The 22,650-nt window shown below is 35.6% G+C and overlaps 1 long non-coding RNA gene across 1 annotated transcript; it reads left to right on the top strand.

Moving 5' to 3' along the window:
* The first annotated feature begins 810 nt into the window (after positions 1–810).
* On the top strand, positions 811–13,267 carry LOC132843973 (uncharacterized). Its single transcript, XR_009648321.1, has 5 exons — positions 811–877; positions 6,445–6,549; positions 8,227–8,270; positions 8,949–9,514; positions 12,223–13,267. It is a non-coding gene; the product is annotated as an uncharacterized LOC132843973 (long non-coding RNA).
* Positions 13,268–22,650: the final 9,383 nt, after the last annotated feature.

Consider the following 22,650-nt stretch of genomic DNA (forward strand, 5'->3'; position numbering starts at 1 on the left):
TTTTCCTATGTTGAAACATTTTTATCTTGATCTCTTCCAGGATGACAATACATTCATTTTACAGAGTAAAAATGCTCACTGAATGAGCCATGGTCAGAAGGCTTTGTGGTTTCTCATTAACATGACAAGCTGAACTAACCTTAATAGAGAGAAAGATATGTTGGTTAGGGAATGACTGTTTATACAGTAGCTTCTATAACCACCATGATAACAGGAACTTGGTTCACAAACCTGAAATATAACTATTAAAAAGTTAAAATGTAAAAATAAAATCGAGTGTAAACAGTAAGTTTGCTTGACATCATGCTCATCATGATCCTATAACTGCATGCTTTGTTTTATTTTTAAATACAATAATTTCTAGAAGGTTTGTAATAATTACATCCTTTCTTGAAGGACAAATGGATAGTACCGGATGTAATTAAAATAGTTACACCTTGACAATACCACATTCATTAGATTTCAAAAGTCTTAGTCCATGCATTTACAATTTACGATTCCATTTTTGACTAGTTTTCTAGAATGTTCTAAAACCAAAACAACTACTGCTTACACAACAACCTCAATTCTGGCTCTTTAAATAATCTCACATGTATTTGCATGTAAAAACTTGTCACCGAACATCAATGAGAAAACACAGTAAGAAAAGAGGGGAAAAAGAATCAAAGAAATAATGTGTGCTGTACTCCTCCCTCTTGATAAAAGAGAGAAAATTTGGCATTCAGACAAATAAGAGGCATGCCAACAATTTCCTGTGAAGTGGCATTCTGTCATTTGCCTCAGGCCCTTCAATTGTAAATTCGTCAGTGTCAACACTGTTTAGCGGAGAGAATACTTTGAAGCACACAGAAGCTTGCTAATCAACGGCAACACTAAGGTATTTCATTTCTAATTTTCTTAACAAAATATATTTTACTGGTAACATTTGATTGATCTTAAAATCTGCTTACTGTATGGGAGTTCTGTTAGAAAATTATTCAAAAACTATCTAAGATAGGTGCATTTTGAATATACTTTGAGTATATTTAAATGTGTAAATCCACTTTTGGAGCAAGTCCACACTTACATAAAAGTCACAAAAACATCACACGTGAAAAATTACAAGACGGTTTATGTTTCACACGTTATTTCCGATGTACTTGGACTGGAATTTTTATGTTCAGTGGATTTTTTTATTATAATTGTTGCAAGTAAATTCACACATTTTGTTTATTTTCACACCTAGTACATGTTTTTTAATTCTTCATTTGTGCTATGCTCACCTCTAATCATTATTTTCAAATATTTATGATCAAATATTGCTCACATGATGTGATTATGTGCCATTTCAGGGTACAACATGGTGAACTGGATGTACATGTGTGAAAAATATATGAGCATGTGTGATATTTAGCTTAAAGCATTGGTGAAAACACAATGTAAAACCCTGAGGATTATCACAGTTTTTTTGTAGAGATGTAAATTAATTCAATTCAATGTCCCACACCTCCAAAAGAAGCCTATGACATTTATAACTCCAAACTTCATGCACTAAGCCTCACTAAAATACCACTCTTTAGATTCTTTACACAGATATCTAGTGTCAGTTAAGTTGATTTACACTGAAGAGAGTCAACATTCAATTTTAATTACAACTCCCACCTGTGCTGTTTGTCCTTTACTGACACTAGGGGAATGCTCTTGTGTGGCAGCCTCAGGCAACTGGGGAATGGATTGGGTTTGGGTTTGGGTTTGGGGTGGGTGGATGTGGTTAGGGGCTGAGTTTTTGTCAAGCCTACTGCAGACCTAAGTTGATAGATTGGCTGCCGTTCTAGACTCATAAATGAGAAAGTTTGTCTTGAGTGCTGTAAAACTGTGCAGACCTGCAATATAAAGTCAGAACTGCCGATAAAAGCAAATCAGGCTGAACTGAAAATGACCTTTAAATCCATTTAAACAGTACACTGAATATTACTGAATGATTCTAGAAATGAAATAAAGCATATCGAATCTTTGCACTTCTTCACATCTAAGCTGCTTTTGAATTATCCCAATGGCAATCATGAAAAATTACATGAGGTTTTTTTCCCAGAGTCCTTGTAAAAGTTTGCTGTGCTGACACCCTCTCTCTTCCCAGTCTAGTTTTGACACGTCAGACCGCTTTTGTTGGATCCCTCTTGTCATATTTAGTTGATGTGCAGAGAACCTGACCCCTCCTGTAGAGGATAGCAGAGTCGTAATTGCTGCAAATGCGTCATGGCTGGAAGAGCCTGAGGCCAAAAGATCATTTGTCGGGTTTTCGGCCTCTGCTCGTCGTCCTGAAACACACCTGCCAAACCGTAATTATGCTGTGATGTGAATACATGTCCCATTTTATCATCACTGTTAACAAAATTAAGCCAGCCTTTAAATCTGTGGATTTTTGTCCCTATTATTGGCATTTTCAATTAAATCCCACAACTATAAGCCACAGCTATTATTTAGTCAGTTATAGAGGTTTCAAGGAATGCAACCTGATATTGTTCAAGAGAGCTAAATCAGTCATTAAAGCAAAAGAAAGATGTATCTATTTTCATTATTGTACACCTCTGGATTCCCTCTGGTTTAATATACATCAAAAATTGTTTAAGAAGATAATATTACGTCAATCAAATAGATTAGGTTGAGCAATCATTGTGTGCCTAATACCATCTAATACCTGTCTTAGATGTAACTTATAGTCAGTTATACTCAAGTAATCAATTTTAGATATAATTCAGTGCAGGGATGGAAAGTAATAAAACCACATGTACTCTCATTATACTATTGTTAACTGTAATGTTACTTTTTAATATAGACTATATTTATAGTCATTCACTTAATTTATGTTAGTTTTATTCTATTACAGAATAAAGAATAATAATGCAGATAACACCAGTAGACATTTAAAAAACATTATGCACAAATTTTAAATTTATAATAAATTTAGATTTTTTAAATTTTAAATAAATTTATTTAAACCCTGATTTAAATAAAGCAGTTTCTTGATGAAAATCTATAGTTCTGCTGTCAGTTGCCTATTCAGCAGCAGTAATGTCTGAGACAGTGGAGACAGATGAGTATTCTTGTCCCAGTATCATCTGCAAATTATGCAAAATATGCAAAACCCATGTTAGAAACAATGGATATGAAAAAAGTCATCACATTCTTGTCAAAATCTTTTTAGAAGAAATAAAACTAAAAATAAAAAAATGTACAATAACCTAGTTGCATAATTGTGCACACTGTTAAACTACTATTTTTATATTACACCACTCTGTCTTTCTGAGTAAGAGTCTATCAGCGTGGCACATCTTTTTTAATGTGTTAATATTTTTCCACTCTTTATTGAAATAATATTCTTGAGTCATTCAATTGAGAGGGCATCTCCTGTGCATAGTTGGCATACAGATTTTTACTTGGATTCGGGTCTGTGCTCTGGATACGTCAAACAAAATGTTGATCTTTTGGTTAAGCTATTCCTGTGTTGATTTGGATGTATGCTTTGGGTCACCGTTGTGCTAAAAGGTGAAATTCCTAGCATCTGAAGTCACCTGAAAGTTTTGCAGTAAAATCAACTGATATTTGTCGATTTTCCCGATTCTCTCCACTTTGGTAAAAGTCACACTTCTGGCTGAAGAAAGGCAACCCTAAAGCATGATGCTGCTATCACCATGCTGCACTGTGGGCATAGTGAGATAACAACAAGTGAGATATCATGCTTTGTTAGTTCTTTGTAGACCATGGCTTCAGCAATCAGACCAAGAACATATGACGAAAAATGTAAAGAACCAAATAATTTTATTTATGACAGCTATATGATAATTAGTTTGGTAATTTCACATTGAGAGGGAATTTTTTTTTTGTTTTTCTTTTTCTTTTTCCATTTAAAAAATTCTGCCATTTTAACATGGTTGTGTAGACTTTTTAAATCCACTGTATGACTGTCTAGCCAGACATTTAAATGTTTTTCATTAAAAAAAAATCAAACTTATTTACTGAATTATCAAACTGAATTAAACTTATGATGCCTTAACTTGTGTAAATGTATGATACTCAGAAGTAATTATCTCACACTTATTGGCACTTAGAAAGAAAACTGTAGCTAGAAACATGTATGGTTTAACAATAAATTGTGATAACAATACATTTGATTATGTATGGTTAAGAATTGAGGAGGTGTTCATGTCAGTATAGCTCACTAATAATTAACATAATGTTCAGAAAACATTCCTCGCATATAGAACATTTTCGGATACAACTGTAGACCTACGAAAAGGGATTCTCAGCAGTTTTTCACCCAACAACTTGTTTACTCTTACATATTTTGATGACCACTTTTACTGTGAATTATTACTATTACTATGGTAGTATTTTTGCTTAAGATGTTTTAAACTTTTCTACCACCAGTTAATAAGCATTTGTTGTTTTTGTTTGATTGACACCAAGCTGTATATACTGTATGCCACAAATGTATTTCAGATGAAAATAATCTGTCTAATGCTGGTGATGTAGCCAGGGAAAAGTGTGCAGACTTTATTTAAAGGAGGTGAGCAGAGGTTTCACCCTCCTCAGCTTATGCCTTTAGGCAGCCCTGTCATCCTCTGAGAGACAAGGCAATCTGACCTGATCTCCCTCTCAAAGGTCTCCAACCTTTAACAGAGCTGACTCTTTGAACAAAATGCAACAACAAAATCCAACTGTCAGTCAGAGCTTAAGTGTACAAAGTTAGTGTTGTCACGCTAAGGCCTAAATGTCCATGATGTGCTACAACAGCCTCCAGTTTGTTGTTGATAATACATTACAGTGTGTATGCCTTGCCAGTGGCTTTCCATTTTTTATTTTCTATAGCACTGCTAGCTTCTGCCACACCAACAACAAACGTCTCTGACCTTCTGTTCTGTCTCTGCTCCCCTTTGCATAATGCATTGTCCCAGGTATTCAGTAATTTAGTGGTAATCCAAGTGCCTGCATTCTAGGTTCACCAACGCTTGTGCCCCTGGGGCATGTTCTCTTCAGATGCCTATCCTGTTGTTTATGGTAAACAAGCACTAAAAAGGATCATATCTGAGTCTGTTCCTTTGGGTTGGCAGATCTGATTAAAAGAGGGTGGAGGGGGGTCCATGAAAGAAAACCATGAGAAGAAAAGGCACTTCACTCTCTGATCCACTGGAAACAAAGATGATTAAATCAAAATGGGGCAAAGATACAATGTCTTCTTTCCCCTCAAGTGCCACCACTTCTGGACGCAGTGGCCACAGCAGAGACCGGAAAAAATAAAGGGGAAAAAACTGTGCATCCAAACTTCATACAGAGGCCTATTGTTAAACTGTGCTGTTTTTCAGTACATGCAGAATTACGAACTGAGCATTTCAAAGCAATCCCATCCAGATGAGAGTTTCAAGCAAGGCCAGGCCTAAATCTAAAGCAAATGTCCCATCCTAAGTGTGTTGTGGTTATTTTTTTTTTTAAGGTGGATAGTTAAAGATTGGGCACATGGATTGAAAAAATATCTTATAGACAGTACAAACTGAAATGCACAATCCAGATGCCTACCTTAATAAAGTAAGCCACAGACTATAAGGAGTCTTTGTGTGGATAGAAAGAGCCAAATAGGAAGGATTTAATTTAAATCATGTGCCAAAGATATAAACTCTCAATCAGTGATGTGAACCTGGAGGCAAACTAAATCTAGAAGTATCTTTGTTTCAGTCAATATATTCGCTTTTATAGCAACATTCATACCTTCAGTTAGTTAATTATAGAGTGTGGGCTCACCTAGTAAGCTCTCTAGCCTTAGGGGTGTAGAAAGTGGTTTCATGCTTGATATAAAGTTTCAGGAAAACCACACAGGATGTTCTTTAAATTTTGTCCACTAATCAAACAATGACACATGGATAGTCAACATAAATATGCATTGATTAATAAAGGGATATAGGCCACAAATTAGTGAACCAGAGTGAGCATAAAAACATACAGAAAACATATTTCTCACATTATCTGAGTTTTTTAGAACATCTTTTGGACATGAAACGAGATTATTCAGGTAATTCAAGTCAGACATTAGTGGACATCTCAGGTCACCTGGAGCTCACTGAGACAATCGGTATCTTTAGTATGTAAGAAACTTTCACTTATATTGTAAATGTGTTTTTTCAGAAGGCTTTTTGAAAACATATCCAAGTTAATACATGTACACACATGCATATACACACTTGTAAAGAAATAAAATGACTGTGTCCCACCGTGAAGGAGAAAGGAGAAAGGGAAGAGTCATCATTATGTGGCAAGGTGTTTGTTGTATTATTTGCTTTTGTGTCAAGACCGGCATGCCTCATACAGGTTTGCAGAAAGGAGGAGGGTGTTGTGGGTAATTATAGGGAGATGGTGAACTAAGTGACCCACCACACCCAACACTTAGTGTGGCATGTTGTCTGTGTTCTCCAGGTCCTGCCCAGTCGTCTATGAATGACAATAGACCAGACCATGGAGCCAGTGATTAAGCTCTGCAGTAGAATCCACTCTCCCAACCCAGGTCTCGCTCTCCTTTAGGTATGGGATTCCAAGTCCTAATGACCCTTTCAATCATGCAAACACACACAGATGCAAAATCCAGAAGACTTTAATTACCATAAAGTGCACCTTTTTTTTTTAAACATGCGTTTGTTCTGTGCCAACTGGAATATATTGATTATTATTGCAAATCTTTGGAAACAAATCAATGTCACTGTAACTTTGTGTATAGTGTTTTCAACAGTTTATGAGGAGAATAGATCATACTGATAGGTTTGAGTTTTGGGTAACGTTTATTATTACTTAAAGTAAGGGGAAGTAGAATTGCGTGGTGGGGGCAGGGTGTTGGATAACATAGTATACACAACATCCTTATAGACGAGAATTGAGTTTGTGCTTACACACACACACACACACACACACACACACACACACACACACACACACACACACACACACACACACACACACACACACACACACAAATAATCTTATTTTTAATTCTGATTTTAATTGTTGTTCATTCTTCAACACTAGAGGGCGCTCTACGCCTCTTTCTGTCTCAATTCTGTGGTCATGAACTCAGCAGTACCAGCAAGATCTGGCTCGCTTTAGTGCTTCATATATTTTATTGCCTTTTGACGTATTATTGTGTGTAGGTTTTTAGACTCATACCTTAATAAAAACAAATGCAGGTAACCTTCATTCGCCTACAGTCAAAGACAGAGGAGAGGTAACTTGATATGAGTTATTATTGTGTACTCTGGAAGGATTAAACTCAGTAAGGTATCTCATGTTGTTATTAACCATTTTCAATAACCTAAAGCTACAAAGTAATACAGTACAGAGTATGTTGTGCAACTACGTTCATAACCGAGCAGAGTAAATCTGCGCATGCGTGAATAATAACTGAATTAATAAGATAAGGAGGTCATGCCTCATCATGCTCGCTTGGGAGTGACGACTCTTTTACTGTTTTACACGCCTGTCCGTTAGGCTGAAGCGTTCAGTTCTCACGACGGGGTTTCAAACCCTTTTAGTAAGCTACCAATAAAAAACTCCTGCTTATATTTATGCAGATGTTTCAGCAGATGTTGGGGACTTGATATTAAAATATTCATATTCATATTGTACAGACACACCTGTGGCAACAACATTATTATTATTATTATTATTGTTATTGTTATTATTATTATTATTATTATTATTATTATTAATAATAATAATAATAATAATAATAACAACAACAACATAAATGCAAGTACGCATATATCTACATTTCTCATTGTCCATACAAAAAGACAAAAAGCACTAGGTTATTTTTTTTAGTGCTATTTCTCATTTTTGTTATTTATTAGGCACATACAATTTGAGAATAGATGTATTTATGCAACAGATTCAATGAATAGGCTAAACTAACATATTCTGGAACAGTCTTTGCAATTCTGACTTCTCCAAAGATTTCTGTCATCGCTTGAATATTTGGAACTTGGAATAACACACTGTTTCTGTTCCTGAAATTTCCAAGATACTGCCTAATCGCAGAACAATGTAAATATCAAGTTAAAAATCTAGGAAAGGCTAGGACACTTACATGTTAAGTTTATAAAGTCTTAAATTTGTCAAAATTTGTCTGACCAAATTGTAGTATCCATAAAATATCTAGCTTTAATGTAATATGTTTAATGTTACTTATCCATGTTCTCGCTTTTTCAGCCCATCAGTTATCCATTTACCATGGCAGGCCTGGGGTGAATTTGGTACGTAATAAAAAATCCCTGACTTTTTACCTTCGACATTTTACAATATATTTGATAATAAAAATGTGTTTGTGTTTGTGTTATGTTACTGTAGGTCTACTCAGTTTTTTTTTTTTTTCAGTTTTTTTTTTGACAAAAACAAAAAACAAAAAAAACATTTCTCCAGATAAATATTTCCTGTATTGCTTGAGTGCACCATTTGAATTAATTGATTAAGAAGGCCGTAATTTCTTTTTTTTTTTAAAGGCTTGAGTAATTTGCTCAAGTTCCCCTTGCTTAGGCAACATTCTAATTTCCATTATGCCACGTGTTGTCACTGAGTTAATAACAACAACACACTTGCTCTTAATAGTGAAAGAAATAAACACAAGCACATATACAGTATATATATATATATATATATATATATACTAATAATAATAATGATGCTAATCTATAAATATCGTATCTATATATATCCCAGACTTTCAATTCACAGTCATTCTCATTCCCTCATCTCAGGCATATAATTAAACTTAATAAATTATAACACTAAGGAATTCCACAGTGTTGCCAACTCGGATGTGACACCTTTTAGTTTACCAACAAAATTAACATTAAAGCCAAAGGCAATAATCAATAGCGAAGCAAAAACATGATGTAAGACTAGTGTTGTGAATGTATGTCTGTTCTCTTCAGCATGGATTTGGATCACCCTTCAGGACTCAAGCCTGTTCTGTCGCATTGCCTAAAATTGAAAGTGACAGGCCTTTTGCCTGAGGCTTTAATCCTGGAATAGGGTGCCTGATACAAGCTTCAGATGAGTCCCTCCTTACCACTCTCGCTATCTTTCTTTCTCTCTCTTTATGTGCCCTTTATCGCTTGTCCAAAGCAACTGATTTCTTCATATGTTATGATCATTTAATATGTAATACACTTTAATCATATGTGTGATATCTTCATTCATTTCGCAAAATAATTCTATGTATTTTAGTTAATCGATAGGCGTTCACTTGATGATCATGCAAAATAAATATAAAATGTATTAAATTATTGTATTAACACAATTACAATATAAAGTTTCCTGAAAGTATTATTGCCTTTAGTTTCCTGCTTTTTATGTTTTTCAATAGTGCGCATGTGTATGCTGAATACATTTGGAATGTATGTGTGTGTGTTCTAGGTGACCTTCCAGTAATTGACAGTAACGGAGTGTGGGACATTTTTCTGACAGGTTTTCTAAGCCTGGGGCCTTTGATCTATGGGTAAACTCATCTCACACACTCCCACACCTCCACCTGTTTGTGGCTTTGCTCCCTGTTGTGACTCCTCCTTTCTTTTCTCTAATTTTCATGCAAAGCAGAGATACTGTGTATATGTGAGTCATAGAGTGTGTTCAGCCACTAAACCTTTGTGTGCTGTTCTTTGCAATGAATGTGAACAGTATGTGCATGTACACAATTCCAGAGAAGACCATTCTAGATTCATGCATTGTAAATGAGTTGTTGGAATTGACCTGCTCAGTTACAAGCTAGTAGCAAATATGCAGAGTTGTCCTGCAGATATGTCGCAAAATGCATGCACTTAAAGCTACATTTTATTATACAAATAAATTACACAGAATATTTGATTCCACAAACTAAAACAGGCCTGTGAAACCTTTTTTATTATTAGAACATCGTTTCAAACCAAGCTGCATGAGAAATCTGTGTATAAAACTTATAGCACCATACATTCAGATTATTGCTAACATTTTCGGCAACTGTTAATTGTTGTTAATATTTTGGAAGGGCAAACATAATGCATTATCATCATTTCTGCTTTTTACAAACAATAACTCATTTTTATATAATATTTCATGTATTCATCCTACTACTACTACTGATAAAACTATTAAATAAAAACGACTAAAGTCTTTTTTGTTGGCTGTACAGCATGAACATGTTAATATCCCAACGTAACCCAAAGAAACACTGATCGTAGACTGCGCAGGTGAATTAGCCACTCCTGATCTCTTCAAAAGTCTATAAATCCCTCTTGTCTTTTCTTCCCCAGGGTCCTGCTTTTTTGTGCAAGATTCAGGCCTTTTAGGATATTTAGTAATTAGTTTGTTTAGCATTAGGAACACTGCTGAGCTCCCAGCTTTGTGTTAAGGCACCCCATGGTCCACCGTGGAGCCAGACTCAGGACTGTAGAGACTGACTTCAAAGCCAAGCAAAGATCTCTCTTGTCTCTTTTAAAAGCCAGGGATCAGGTCAAACTAAAATGTTTTCATGAGATGTCACAGTTATCCCTCTCTTCATTAGTGTGCAGCTGATCTTACATCATACAGTAACCCAGACTGTTTCAGGTCAACTAAGTATAAGCACAAGCTTGCTATTTGTTTACTATATAGTATGCAATGGTACAGAGTAACAGAAAAAAACTGAAATAGTTATACTATTAAAATTCTACTATATCTACCTAGTAGATAATTATTTTTAGCATAAAGTGTTTAATTATTTAGTATTTCAGATACGCTTCAATTCTGCTTCAGTTTCATTATTTCAAACATTTTATATATTTTTATAATGAATATATCAAAGAATTCAAATGTTGGTTTGTTTGAATACTGAATTAATGTAAAATTTTCTGTATTAGTCCGCTTTTGATGCAGCTCTACGTTGTGTTTATTACTCAAATAGAAGGGTCCAATTTAAATCTTCTCTCCTGCTTTACATAACTTTTATAGATCTTTGTTTTTACATTCTAAATTGATTCCACCTTCTTATCCTCTGATGGGGCACAGTAAACACTGTCACTGTCATTGTCAATAATGGCCAGTCACGCACATCGGAAACAGGACTCAACCACATGAGCAAAACGTAGCGGCATGTAATTAAATGATTTAAGTCAGCCCCCTTTCGATGATAAAGCAGCTCTCATCTGATGTGGATGTTGAGTGCAGCCTTCAGCTTGCGCCTACTTTCTGCTCTTTATCTTCTAGTCCAATCTGCAGGAAATAACAATGTTAGTTAGGATTGCTAACCGTGGGAATGAAGGAAACCTGGAAGTTGTTTAATGGACAGTTACATTTAGCCTTCTTTAAGATCTACTTGCTTATTTGTTCATGCGCACACATACAGCCATACAGTGGCATATGTAAAGCATGTGAATTAATCCAACAATGATATTAATAAAATGGATGTTTTGGGGAGCAGCTAAGAAAACAATATGCCAGATACAGGGTGAAAGAAAGAGAGAGAGAGAGAGAGAGAGAGAGAGAGAGAGAGAGAGCGAGAGAGAGAGAATTTCACACTTTACCACTGTGACTCTCCCAGGGATGGAAGTAATTAGTCAAGAACAAAGAAAAAAAAAATTAAGTCAAGGGGAAATGTTGAAAACATGAGTTTGGTAAATTACCTCATAAACACCCTTTCCTCCATCCCTGTCTCACTCTCTTTTCAATACCACTTACCCCCAAAGGTCTCTCTCTCTCTTGCTCTCTCTGCACGTCCGTTTCATCTGGTATTCATATGGACTCTGCTCACCCCCCTGCTGCAATCCATCCCCAAACTATTTCCTTTTTCAATTTCCAGGGGAAGTTGTTAAATGATTCCTGAACCAAACAAGTCTCTCTCTCTCTCTCTCTCTCTCTCTCTCTCTCTCTCTCTCTCTCTCTCACTCACTTCTTTTACTGTTGTACAAGCCACAGAGGTCTATTATTTTTACTAGATCATGTGATTGCATGTGTAGTGAAAGTAGTGCGCCATTTTGATTTGGGCATCAACCTGTTCATGATTAAGTTTACTAGTAATATACACAATCACGCAAAAGATTAAATGACATTTAGAAAATGTCTTAGCATTTTCATATATCATATTTAACAATATAGCAATTTTTATAATTGTCTGAGACTTTGTTCTCCTTCCTCTCATAAAGTCACTATATGTCTCTCTCACTCATCTCTTTCTCTTTCTTATATTTTTTGTAGCCATGGGCTGTGATTGCACATTGTGCACATTTGCTTTTGAAGGATGTGGAGGACGTGTTCAGAAGAAGACATTCCTACCTCAGGCCGCCCTATCGCAGATGTTAGTGGGGGCAAAAATGGGCATCTAAGGGAACCCCTCTATGCCCTCTCTCACCCATCCATGCATGGCACGAAGCTGGGGGTGGCCAAGATGCCAACAAATAGCAATTCATATTAAATACTTGTGACAGGTGTCAGTAGTACTCACATTCGGTGCCTTGAAGAGTGTCACATCCTGCTGTTTACACAAACATCAGAAAACCGGTGAGAGAAGGAAAGACACAGAATGAATATGTGCTGCTCACAAAGACATGTATGTACCTTGAGGGTCAGCCTTCTTAGTGTGGCATAGCACACACGCCTTCTGCCAAGCTTGGTTAACCTGGAGAAAGACAGAGAGAGAGAGCGAGAGAGAGAGAGAGAAATTACAGTGTCCAGATTATTACTGGTGGGGATTGCAAGGAAATGCAGCAGTGATGTCTGGTTTGGTTCATTTTAATTAGCTTCAGCGTTTACAATGTCAACATGACTTCATTGTACTTCGACTTAGAACATTTTTACCATTTTAGACCCTTTTATTTCACAGTTGTACACAGTATATTATTTAATAAAGAACGCATATGCCAACCAAAATTATGTCTTTAACCTCTGAAACTCATAAATCTCTTCGGTGAGTCAAAGATACATACTTTTAGATTTAATACTTTTTGGAACTGCATCAGTTTCTCTATTAGTCTCACTGTAGTTACTAAATTCTTCATTGTACTTTATGAATAATGTGCTTAATTATGAATGACTGATAAGTAGATAAAACATTAAGAAGTTGAGTATGATGAGTGCCTGTCTTGTGTCACCTATACATTCCTTTCTTTTACTAGTTGTACATTGACTAATGTCTTCATGGAAGCTGGCCAAACAAGTTTTCACAAGGAACAATGCCCCAAATGTTCTCATATAGGTTCCAAAACTGAAATGAAATAGCTCAGTCTATTTTCAGTGTGTGTGTGTGTGTGTGTGTGTGTGTGTGTGTGTAATAGTGAAGTGGTAATGGTGGGTGCCGTGGCTTGGCTCAGCCCATTAGGAGTGGATCATTAGATCATGGCAATTATGGCGTTTGCATTTCACTAATCCCACAGTAGGGAATCAAACAGCTCTCAGGACCCTCACACACATGCGCACACACAACTAACACAATACCCTTTAGTCCATTCAAGTGCTTTAAACACACTTTTTAAACTCCCATTATTGTGGCTCTCTTAGGTTCACCTTTTCAGAAGGCGAAGAGCTGCTGTTAAAGGGGTGCTTCTGGGGATTATTAGGGGACCGCAGCAGTGAAACAAAAGCATGCTGTTTATTTAACCTTCTCTTTAAAGGGTGAGAACTTGTCTTCATTTATTCTTATAGGCTTGTGGACTCTGGACTCAGGCCAGTTACTCTTCTTACAGAGAATGTTATTCTCAGAGAAATTCAAAGAACTCAAATAATGATGAATAAATCGCATAATATTGGATACTCTGTTAAATGTGTTGGCAAATTAAATGAGATTTCAATTTACATTTAAATGTATTTACACAGTATACAGAAGCATAAAAGTATAAAAGATTAAGTGTAATCTTGAAGTTGCAGAGCATAATAACAAAGCAATCAGAAGAATAAAATAGAATGAAATGTATAAGGGAAACACAGTATATTAAAACAATATTGTGTTGCATTACAAAAAAGAAACAACAAAACATTATGTTTTATATATTGTATATAATTATACTATATATTAAAATATAAAAAATAATTAGTAGAATTGTATAGTAGACATTCAAGTATGATATCTTAGGAAATATTGTAACCAAAAATGGTGCAAATGTTCTGTTTTATTCCAAATCCTATGGATCAGCCATGACATGTTTGGTGGCCAGCATTTGCTTTTTTAAGTTGTAAGTGGAGATAGAATAAATCTTATAGCCTCCAAGCCACGTGGTGTTGTTAAAAAAAATCTCAATAAAAGATGATTTAAATCTTTCTGCCACTGCATGGCACAAGAACTGTATAAATTCCAGTTTATATATATATATATATATATATATATATATATATATATATATATATATATATATATATATATATATATATATATACGTATATATACGTATATATATATACGTATATATATATACGTATATATATATACGTATATATATATATATATATATATATATATATATATATATATATATATATATATATATATATATATATATATATATTCCTAGCCTTCTGTCAAATATGTTTTCTGATCTAGTTTCAGTAACGCTTTATTATGTGAGATACACTAAATTATTCATTTTGATGTAATTATGGCATGTTATTGTTTGCCTGGCATTAATTAGAGGCTTAAGCAGTGGGCTATTGTGCTTAATTTGCTGAGAACTGACAAGTATTACACTCCTAATATTCGTGAGAATAATGACAAACTTCAAACAGATGGGAAGGGAGGGAAAATTGAGCAGCATGCCTGTCAGCACAGAGACAAGGACATTTACATTTATGCAGATGATGTTAATCTGCTCATCTGCATGTCTCCTCAATGAAGCAAACAAATTAGTATGTGTGTGTGTGTGTGTGTGTGTGTGTGTGTGTGTGTGTGTGTGTTTGTGTGTGTGAGTGTGTGTGTGTTTGTGTGTGTGTGTGTGTGTGTGTGTGTGTGTGTGTGTGTGTGTGTGTGTGTGATAATTAGTTCGTCGTGCAGGATCCTGAAAAGGTCAGATTTTGCCAGAGGCTTGCATATATTCCCTTTTACTCTGACATGCTCAAAGTGACAAGTGCACTGAAAGTTTTGTTTATTTGATAAATCTCTCTTTTGAAAGCATTTTAACTTCACAGAATATAATTTATTTGTCAACCTCTTATTTAATAAACTGTAACTAGACTTGTACAATGGTTGTCCTTGTTTCAGTTATGTAATCAGTAATAAAAGAGAGCACATGACACAGAGTAAAATATCAATCTTAGCTTTACTAGTCTTAGAAAGGTGGGTCATTTCAGTACACACGCTCTTCCGAGCTAAAAAATCAAGCTTTGTAGTGCGATTTGTGAGGAGTGCTTATGTCTAGCAGTGTTTACTGCTCAGCTAAACGCTAAAGGGTGGGATGCGCTGTGGCTAATAGTAGCCAGCTGAAACGGCCATTTAGAAAGCGAGTGGTTGATTATCCCAGACTCCACACACATTTCTAATTTCCGTCATGCTCAAAGCACTGCTGTTCAGAGAACAGTAAAGGCTTACTTTTCACTCTTCTTACATCCTGCTATTTAAACAGTCTCATGAACAGTTACGATTTAGGTCTGATTATCAACATGAATGATTCACAGAAAATCTCTCTATAGGACACATATTTCACTATGTACAGTAGAAAGTATAAGCCATTATTTCACACTATGGATAATGCACTTACTGTATTTAGGGAGCAGGCATTGCTTTGCAATCAGCCAGTGTCTTTGCGAGCCCATTCAGTTTCCCAGTTGTATAATTTGTAGGGTTTGGAGATGAAGTAGTGATTAGTGCACAGTTACATTTAGAGTTAGAGGTTTACGTCTTTCATGGGTGACAAGAATGAGGGGAGACACGGTTCAGTTTTCAACATTAATTTTAAGCACATGTGATTTAAGCAAGCTTTCAGTATAGTTGTTTATGTATAACTAGCCTGAAATGGAGGGTTTCCTATTCTTTTTTGGCACTAAAGTAATAATATTTCAGACATTTTTATATGTTATACATTTTTATTATTAATTTATCTTTTTATTTATGTTATTTTTATTTTATTTTTCCTATTTCCTATTTTGGGAGATATATTTATTTAAAGCTATATACAGTACAGTATTTTGTCAAGAGATTTATTAAGAGATGTAATTTATATAGGAAAGCTCTTCATGTTTTTGAGGTCTTAAAGTTGTATTTGTTCACTTCATTAATTGAGTCTTCTCTAACACTGGATGTCTGAATGGTAGTGACAATTATGTCACATATACAGGTCATTTCATTATAAATTAGTCTATCTGATGGTGTCAGTTCTGACAATGTTATAGGCACCTGACAGTAAATATTAGGTCACTCTGTATTTGAAGTTGATGGTAATTCTTCTTCATTAGACTCAGTATCTCTGTATTGTCTTCAGCACATCCGTATTTTTCTGTTCATATGTATCTAAAATAATTACTCATTAATCATTACTCATTACTACCACATAGCTTAATTATTGCCTTACAAGTCTACAATTGACTTGCTTTTTATTCATAGCTACAGGACATAAGAGAAATATGTTCCAGAGCATCACCAACACCAACACTTCACTCTGTTCATTCCTATAAATTAAAAAAAGCATAAGAGCTCGTCCTGTTTGAACCGCATTTCAGTAGGCTGCTGTGAATGTTAAATGTAGTCCTGCTGAGAATGATTTTGTCTTGTTTAAACGACAAGACATCTACAAGCTGTTTGAGGCTAGGCAGAGACAGAACGGGAGGTCACAGGCTTTCAGTGCTGGACACTTGCTCCTCTGGCTGGCTGATGTCAATGTTCATTAAGGCTTCACATCAGTTGTGATAGAGGAAAAACACTTCAGCATGTCCCTGATGGCTCTTGCATGGGATCTGACAAGGCACATAATGCTATAAATATAAACACTAGTGAAGTCATTGTGGATATCAACAGACAGTAATCAAAATTTTGGATTTGGGGGTGATTGTAACTGCAAAGCCAAATTGACTGATATTTAATTATTTGAATGACTTAATTGATGTAGAATATCCTGATATATCCTGTAAGAGAAGTTAAAACAACTACTGTAGATAAAATAACTAGTCTTTTACTCAAATACACACTTTCTGTGTGTAGAATGGTGTTGGTGAGGTGAAGGAGGAGGTCATGTAGTACAATAAAACACATTTTTTCTCAAGCAAACAGTGTTTATACCTGTCCTGAACAGCCTATATAGACAGTCTAAGTGCCCGTAATGGGTGAGATCCCATAAGGCAACAAGACCCACTCACTGCATGGATTACATGTTCCTCTCTACAGAGTTTCTTTCCGCACCTGAGGATCTCCTAGTTTACACACCAGCAAAAGCCACTCCCTGCTCCTTTACTGCCAACAATTCCCATAATGCTTTGGGGTTATCTGAGTTCACAGGGTTCCACAGACTGTGCTACCAAGGGTCAATTACTCATACTGATACATATACTGTTCCTAATGATCAAGTCTGAGATTTCTAAACTGCTCGGATTGGTGAGAGAAAGCGCAGCTTTGGAAACAGTGTGAAATGGAAAATTGACAGTCGTGCTAGAGAAGCTACATGCCTAAGGTAAACAAGGCAAGTTGCTGCAGGCTTGGTAATGGGCTGTCAGTTATGGGAGGATCCTACACTGTACACTGTAGCTTTGTTTTAGTGTAATGAAGCTTATTGCAGAGGGGAAAAGATAGAAATTGCCATCATTTTGCATATATGAAAAGTTCAATTTCTGCAAATATTTTATTGATGTTTTGTGGAACTTAAATAAAAGTAAACATCATAACCTGTTATGGATGATGAATTATTGCACCTGGATTACTTACCAAAAAAAACAACACAATGGCTGCCTCTTCCTTTTGTATGCTCTGTAACAAAGATTACCCAGAGGCAAATGGATTTCTAAGCCAAATTTCTGATTTGAATCATGGGCATCATGACTGTGGAAGCATTGAACTCAGTTTACAGTAGTGTAAGTTATTAAAAATGCAATTCAATGTATAATATATGAAACAGTATTAAACATTCTGGTTTTGTGCTTCTGAAATGTTTTTTTTACTTCTTTTGCTTCTGACAATTTTCACTTATGGTGGATCGTAGCAGTAAGCCAACAAAACTAGATCTAGTTTCACACGCACTCAGAGTTAAAGAGGTGGAGTGCGCAGAAAAGAGGTCAGTCCTGCTTCTGTGGTTGTGGTTAAGGAGAGCTGATGTACGCAGATAGCAAACTCTAACTAATTCCATCACCTGCCATCAACTCTATCAACTTAATTACACAATAATTACATAAAAACACATCATTCTTTTGGAGTCAGTGGTAAATTTACTAGGCAAATAATCTGACATGTTTAATTGTTTGATTCTAACTTCTCTCCAGCTGAAATTATGGGGTCATGACACCCATGTAATCACATCCCCAAACATGGCATTTAGAATTTAGTACAGAAACACATTTTTTTAGCTGTGTTTATGTAATGTCAGCAAAAAAGGTATATACTTGTGATATCTTCTCTTAAGCACCTAGTCCACAGTAATTAGTTAGTTTGTGTTGCGGTCAACAGAATGGGTGAAGCAAGAAGTGGAAGCTCCAAAATCCAGTTTTAAAGCTTTTAAGACCCTCCCAGATAATAAAATCTGACAACAGAGAGACTAAAAGGAAGAAAGACAAAAATAAGCAATAAACAAAAACCAAACAACGCAGTACATTTAATTTGTACAATTATTTTTTATTAAATATTTTGCTTGTGTTTCTTGAAATTTTGTTTCACAAACTACACACACACACACATACACACACACACAGACATACACACAGACACAAACACGCACACTATGACTACCCAATGTCCTTTGATGTGAGACAAGCTGGCAGTAAATTCCAGGGCTTTATCCTAGTTCCCGTTTCGATTAGCGAGGTTAACAAGCTTCTCTAGCTTAAGCTAATGAGAAGCCGCCATACAGAGGGGTCACTGTAGCAAGCCCCCTCCCCATCTCACTCAGTCCTCTTTTCCGCTGCTTGGCACGACCGTCCCTCTCTGTGTCTATCCTGCTGGGGACAGATGGGGGGTTTCTCATTAAGGCAGGATGTGCCAGGATGCAGTAAACTCTCTGTTTTTCCCTTTCTTTCCCCCCCTTTCTTCTTTTTTTTTCTCAGGGTAAAGAGTGTTTCTGGGCTAGAGGAGATCACTTGCAGATGTAGAGGAGACTGAGAGCAGATATGCCGCTGAGAGGGGTGGGGGCGGGGGGTGGGGGTGGGGGTCAGGGGGCTAAGAGCAGGAACACAGTAAATGCAAAAGGACCATATATTAGCACTCCATGAAGATGTGTGTCTGATCGAAGAATTTGATGGGAGAAATCCTTCTTGAATTTATCTTGTGGCTGCTATCGTGTTTATAGTTGCTTTAAACATGTCTTTTTTTTTTTCTAAAAATCATTTTATTTACAATACACTGTGAAAACTGACGTTCAAATCCTACACATTAATAATCACTGGCTGTCCTTAAGGACACGGTAACAGCACAGTATAAAGTATTTGTAGGCACACCCTCTCTCACACATACACATACACCACAGTCTTAAATACACAGTATTTCATTTTCAGTCATGCATATAAGCCTCAACATGTGTAAGCTCAGTTTTTGTTGTTTGTCTTTATGTGTTGAGATTTATACTGCTTTGTGTGTGTGTGTGTGTGTGTGTGTGTGTGTGTGTGTGTGTGTGTGTGTGTGTGTGTGTGTGTGTGTGTGTGTGCGTGCGTGCGTGTGTGTGCGTGATTTCCTTCACTCACATTACTGTTGTCCTAGGCTTGCTCATTGCGGGGTTCAAAGACAAACATTAATCATTAGAATGGGGATAATTATAATTTAATTAAAAGCTTGCTCTCTCCAACACATAGCTCAGAACACGCCCTTCTGCCCTTACTGAACCCATGGCCTCTTAATTGAAAAGTGTCTTCCAGGGCACTGGTTGGGGCTCTTAACAAATCCTGAGAGTTGTTCAGCTAATTGCTTGAATATTTTTTACAACTTTCTTCACTGAGAGAAACCGACAGAGGTGAATATACAATTCCTGAGTTTAAGGAAAATCTATATTTAATAAAAGCATGTTAAACTGAAGAATTCATTAAAAAGAAACACTTTGCACCTTAGCTGTTTGGATGTGGAATTCAAATATCATTCAAATGTCACATAATGATTTATATGATAAAAACAAATAGCAAATAGATCTGAAGAGCATGTGTGTGTGTGTCTGTGTGTGTGTGTAGAGTTAGACTGTGCTCTGGGGAAGGACGTGATTGGGACAGAGCCAGTGTGTGTGTCAGTCTGATGCTCAGTAGAAGAGACAGCGATGTAATTTGCCCATCCAGCACCACAGGCACTTGCATAATCCAGGCTTCACGCTCTTGTACTCATGCTCTTCCGTGGTATAAAAGAGTTCATTAAATGCACTATTTATTGTGCATGTACTTAAAATGTTGGAAAGGCATGCTATTCAAGTGAAGAGGTCTGGAAAAAAAAATTCAGTCTTTTCTAGGACTGTTCTAGTAAAATAAAATTTCAAAAAAAGCAGTGCTATGTTATGTCACTCATGCTGTTTGTAGTTACTGTACCAAACATAACTTTACCTGCTACAACACGCCCTCCATCGTCCCTTCTGACTCAGCAACTGCTGTTTATCAGCTTTTCCTTATTATAAAGATTGGAAAGAACATTAGACTCCAAATTTTAACTAACACAAACATGAACCAAGAGTCCAAGATCCTTTTCCACAAAGGTGAGAGTTGGATGAAGCCATGGTGCCAGGCATCAGTACAGCGTGGAATCAACCATCTTATACTGGCTACAACGAATTTACTTTTATTCTACAGCGACAAGCCAAAATTAGATCAATAAGTTTAAATGAATAGTTTAACATTTCAAACCAGTAGATGCTGAATTAAAGGTATATATGCACAGAAATTTTCAAAACAATAAAAAAAAGCTTTTCCTTTCAGTAGCAAATATTTCGTTTAAAAAAACAAAACAAAAAAAACAAATACAATATGATATAAATGATAAAATATATACAAAGAGAGAGTTTATCATGTTTACAGTGCTAATGCTGAATCTGATGGTCGTACTTGATGTAACTGACAAGAGAACAAAACACTGCTGTATAAAATCTCTGTATAGTCAAAAAGAAACCTAAGAGTGGGATACAGACTGAAATAAACCTTAGTTTTATTTCATCACATTAGAATGAATTACAATAAAATAACCTTGAGTCTTGTCTTGAATTTCTTCCTGGTGACTAACAATACATCCAGCAATTATCTGAATTTTCATAAGTACTTTGAAGTGTATACCTGCAATCTTCCACCCACACATAAAAAAGAAAATCATAACCAGCATAAATATATACCATACATATAAATATAGTCAAATGTATCTGCCGTTTATTTACATTTTCATATTATAATGAACTAAATATAAGATTAGTTCTAGACATTTTTTCACTTTTACATTATTATTTACATTCATCATGCAAAAACTGTTTCATATTTGATTTCAAGCCTAAAATTGGTCATTCAAAATGTTTCTGTTTACTACAGTGTCATGTATTCTCTGCTTAAACTCTGTAAGCATTCTAGAAAGAAAGAGTTGTTTTTTTTCTGTGTCAATGGAAATAAAAAGACAAATCTAAGATCATATTGATGAGACATCTTGGTCTGTCAGTCTCTCAGGCACTAAGTAATAATAATAATAATAATAATAATAATAATAATAATAATAATAATAATAATAATAATAATAATAATAACAACAACAACAACAACAACAAGAAGAAGGCTTAAGTATTTGTCAAGTAAACGTTTTTTCCCTTTACAAGTGGCTCTTGTAAACAGAATTGTACTCTTTATTAATGCCTCCATATCAGACATACAATCAGCGTGATTCCCATTCAGTTCATTTAACTGAATCTGCACAACTTTAGTTTGTTCTGTGTTTGCTGTTGCACTATTCATACGTTTTTCTGGTGAAGAGGTCCAGGTATGTGCTGTGCAGGATTCTGTCTGCGATTATTTTTAACGCTCAGCACTGACATAAGCTGAGATAAGCTCACATGACCACAGCCTTTCTGCCCTTCCACCACAACTCACACTTACTGTTTCCACCACATCAAACAGCCTCAATCCGGTTTATCCCACATCTTCTTTTCTTAAATTAACATTAGTTATTAGTTGCATAGTTGAAGGTTTGACTGGAATTAACTGATGCTTGTAGCTTTTCCTTTAAATACAGCACCCCAGACACCCCCCCCCCTAAATAAATAAATAAATAAATAAATAAATAAATAAATAAATAAATAAATAAATAAATAAATCACATGCATACATATTGTGTTGACTAGATGCCTAGACACATGAATACTGATGACAGAAGGGGAGAAGAGGTGGAGAAATGGTTAGACACTGGCTGTGTGGAGAAAGACTGGATTATTTTCTCGCGCAGATATTTTACTGAACTAAAAAAACACTATTTTAAAAAAAAAAATCTATTATAAAAGTACCAAAAACTCAAAAATCATGGTAACATTGTATTTAAATGGTACCTACATAGTACCTCTATAACACATT

Source organism: Tachysurus vachellii, chromosome 4 (genome assembly GCF_030014155.1).
Source record: "Tachysurus vachellii isolate PV-2020 chromosome 4, HZAU_Pvac_v1, whole genome shotgun sequence".
Classification (NCBI taxonomy): domain Eukaryota; kingdom Metazoa; phylum Chordata; class Actinopteri; order Siluriformes; family Bagridae; genus Tachysurus; species Tachysurus vachellii.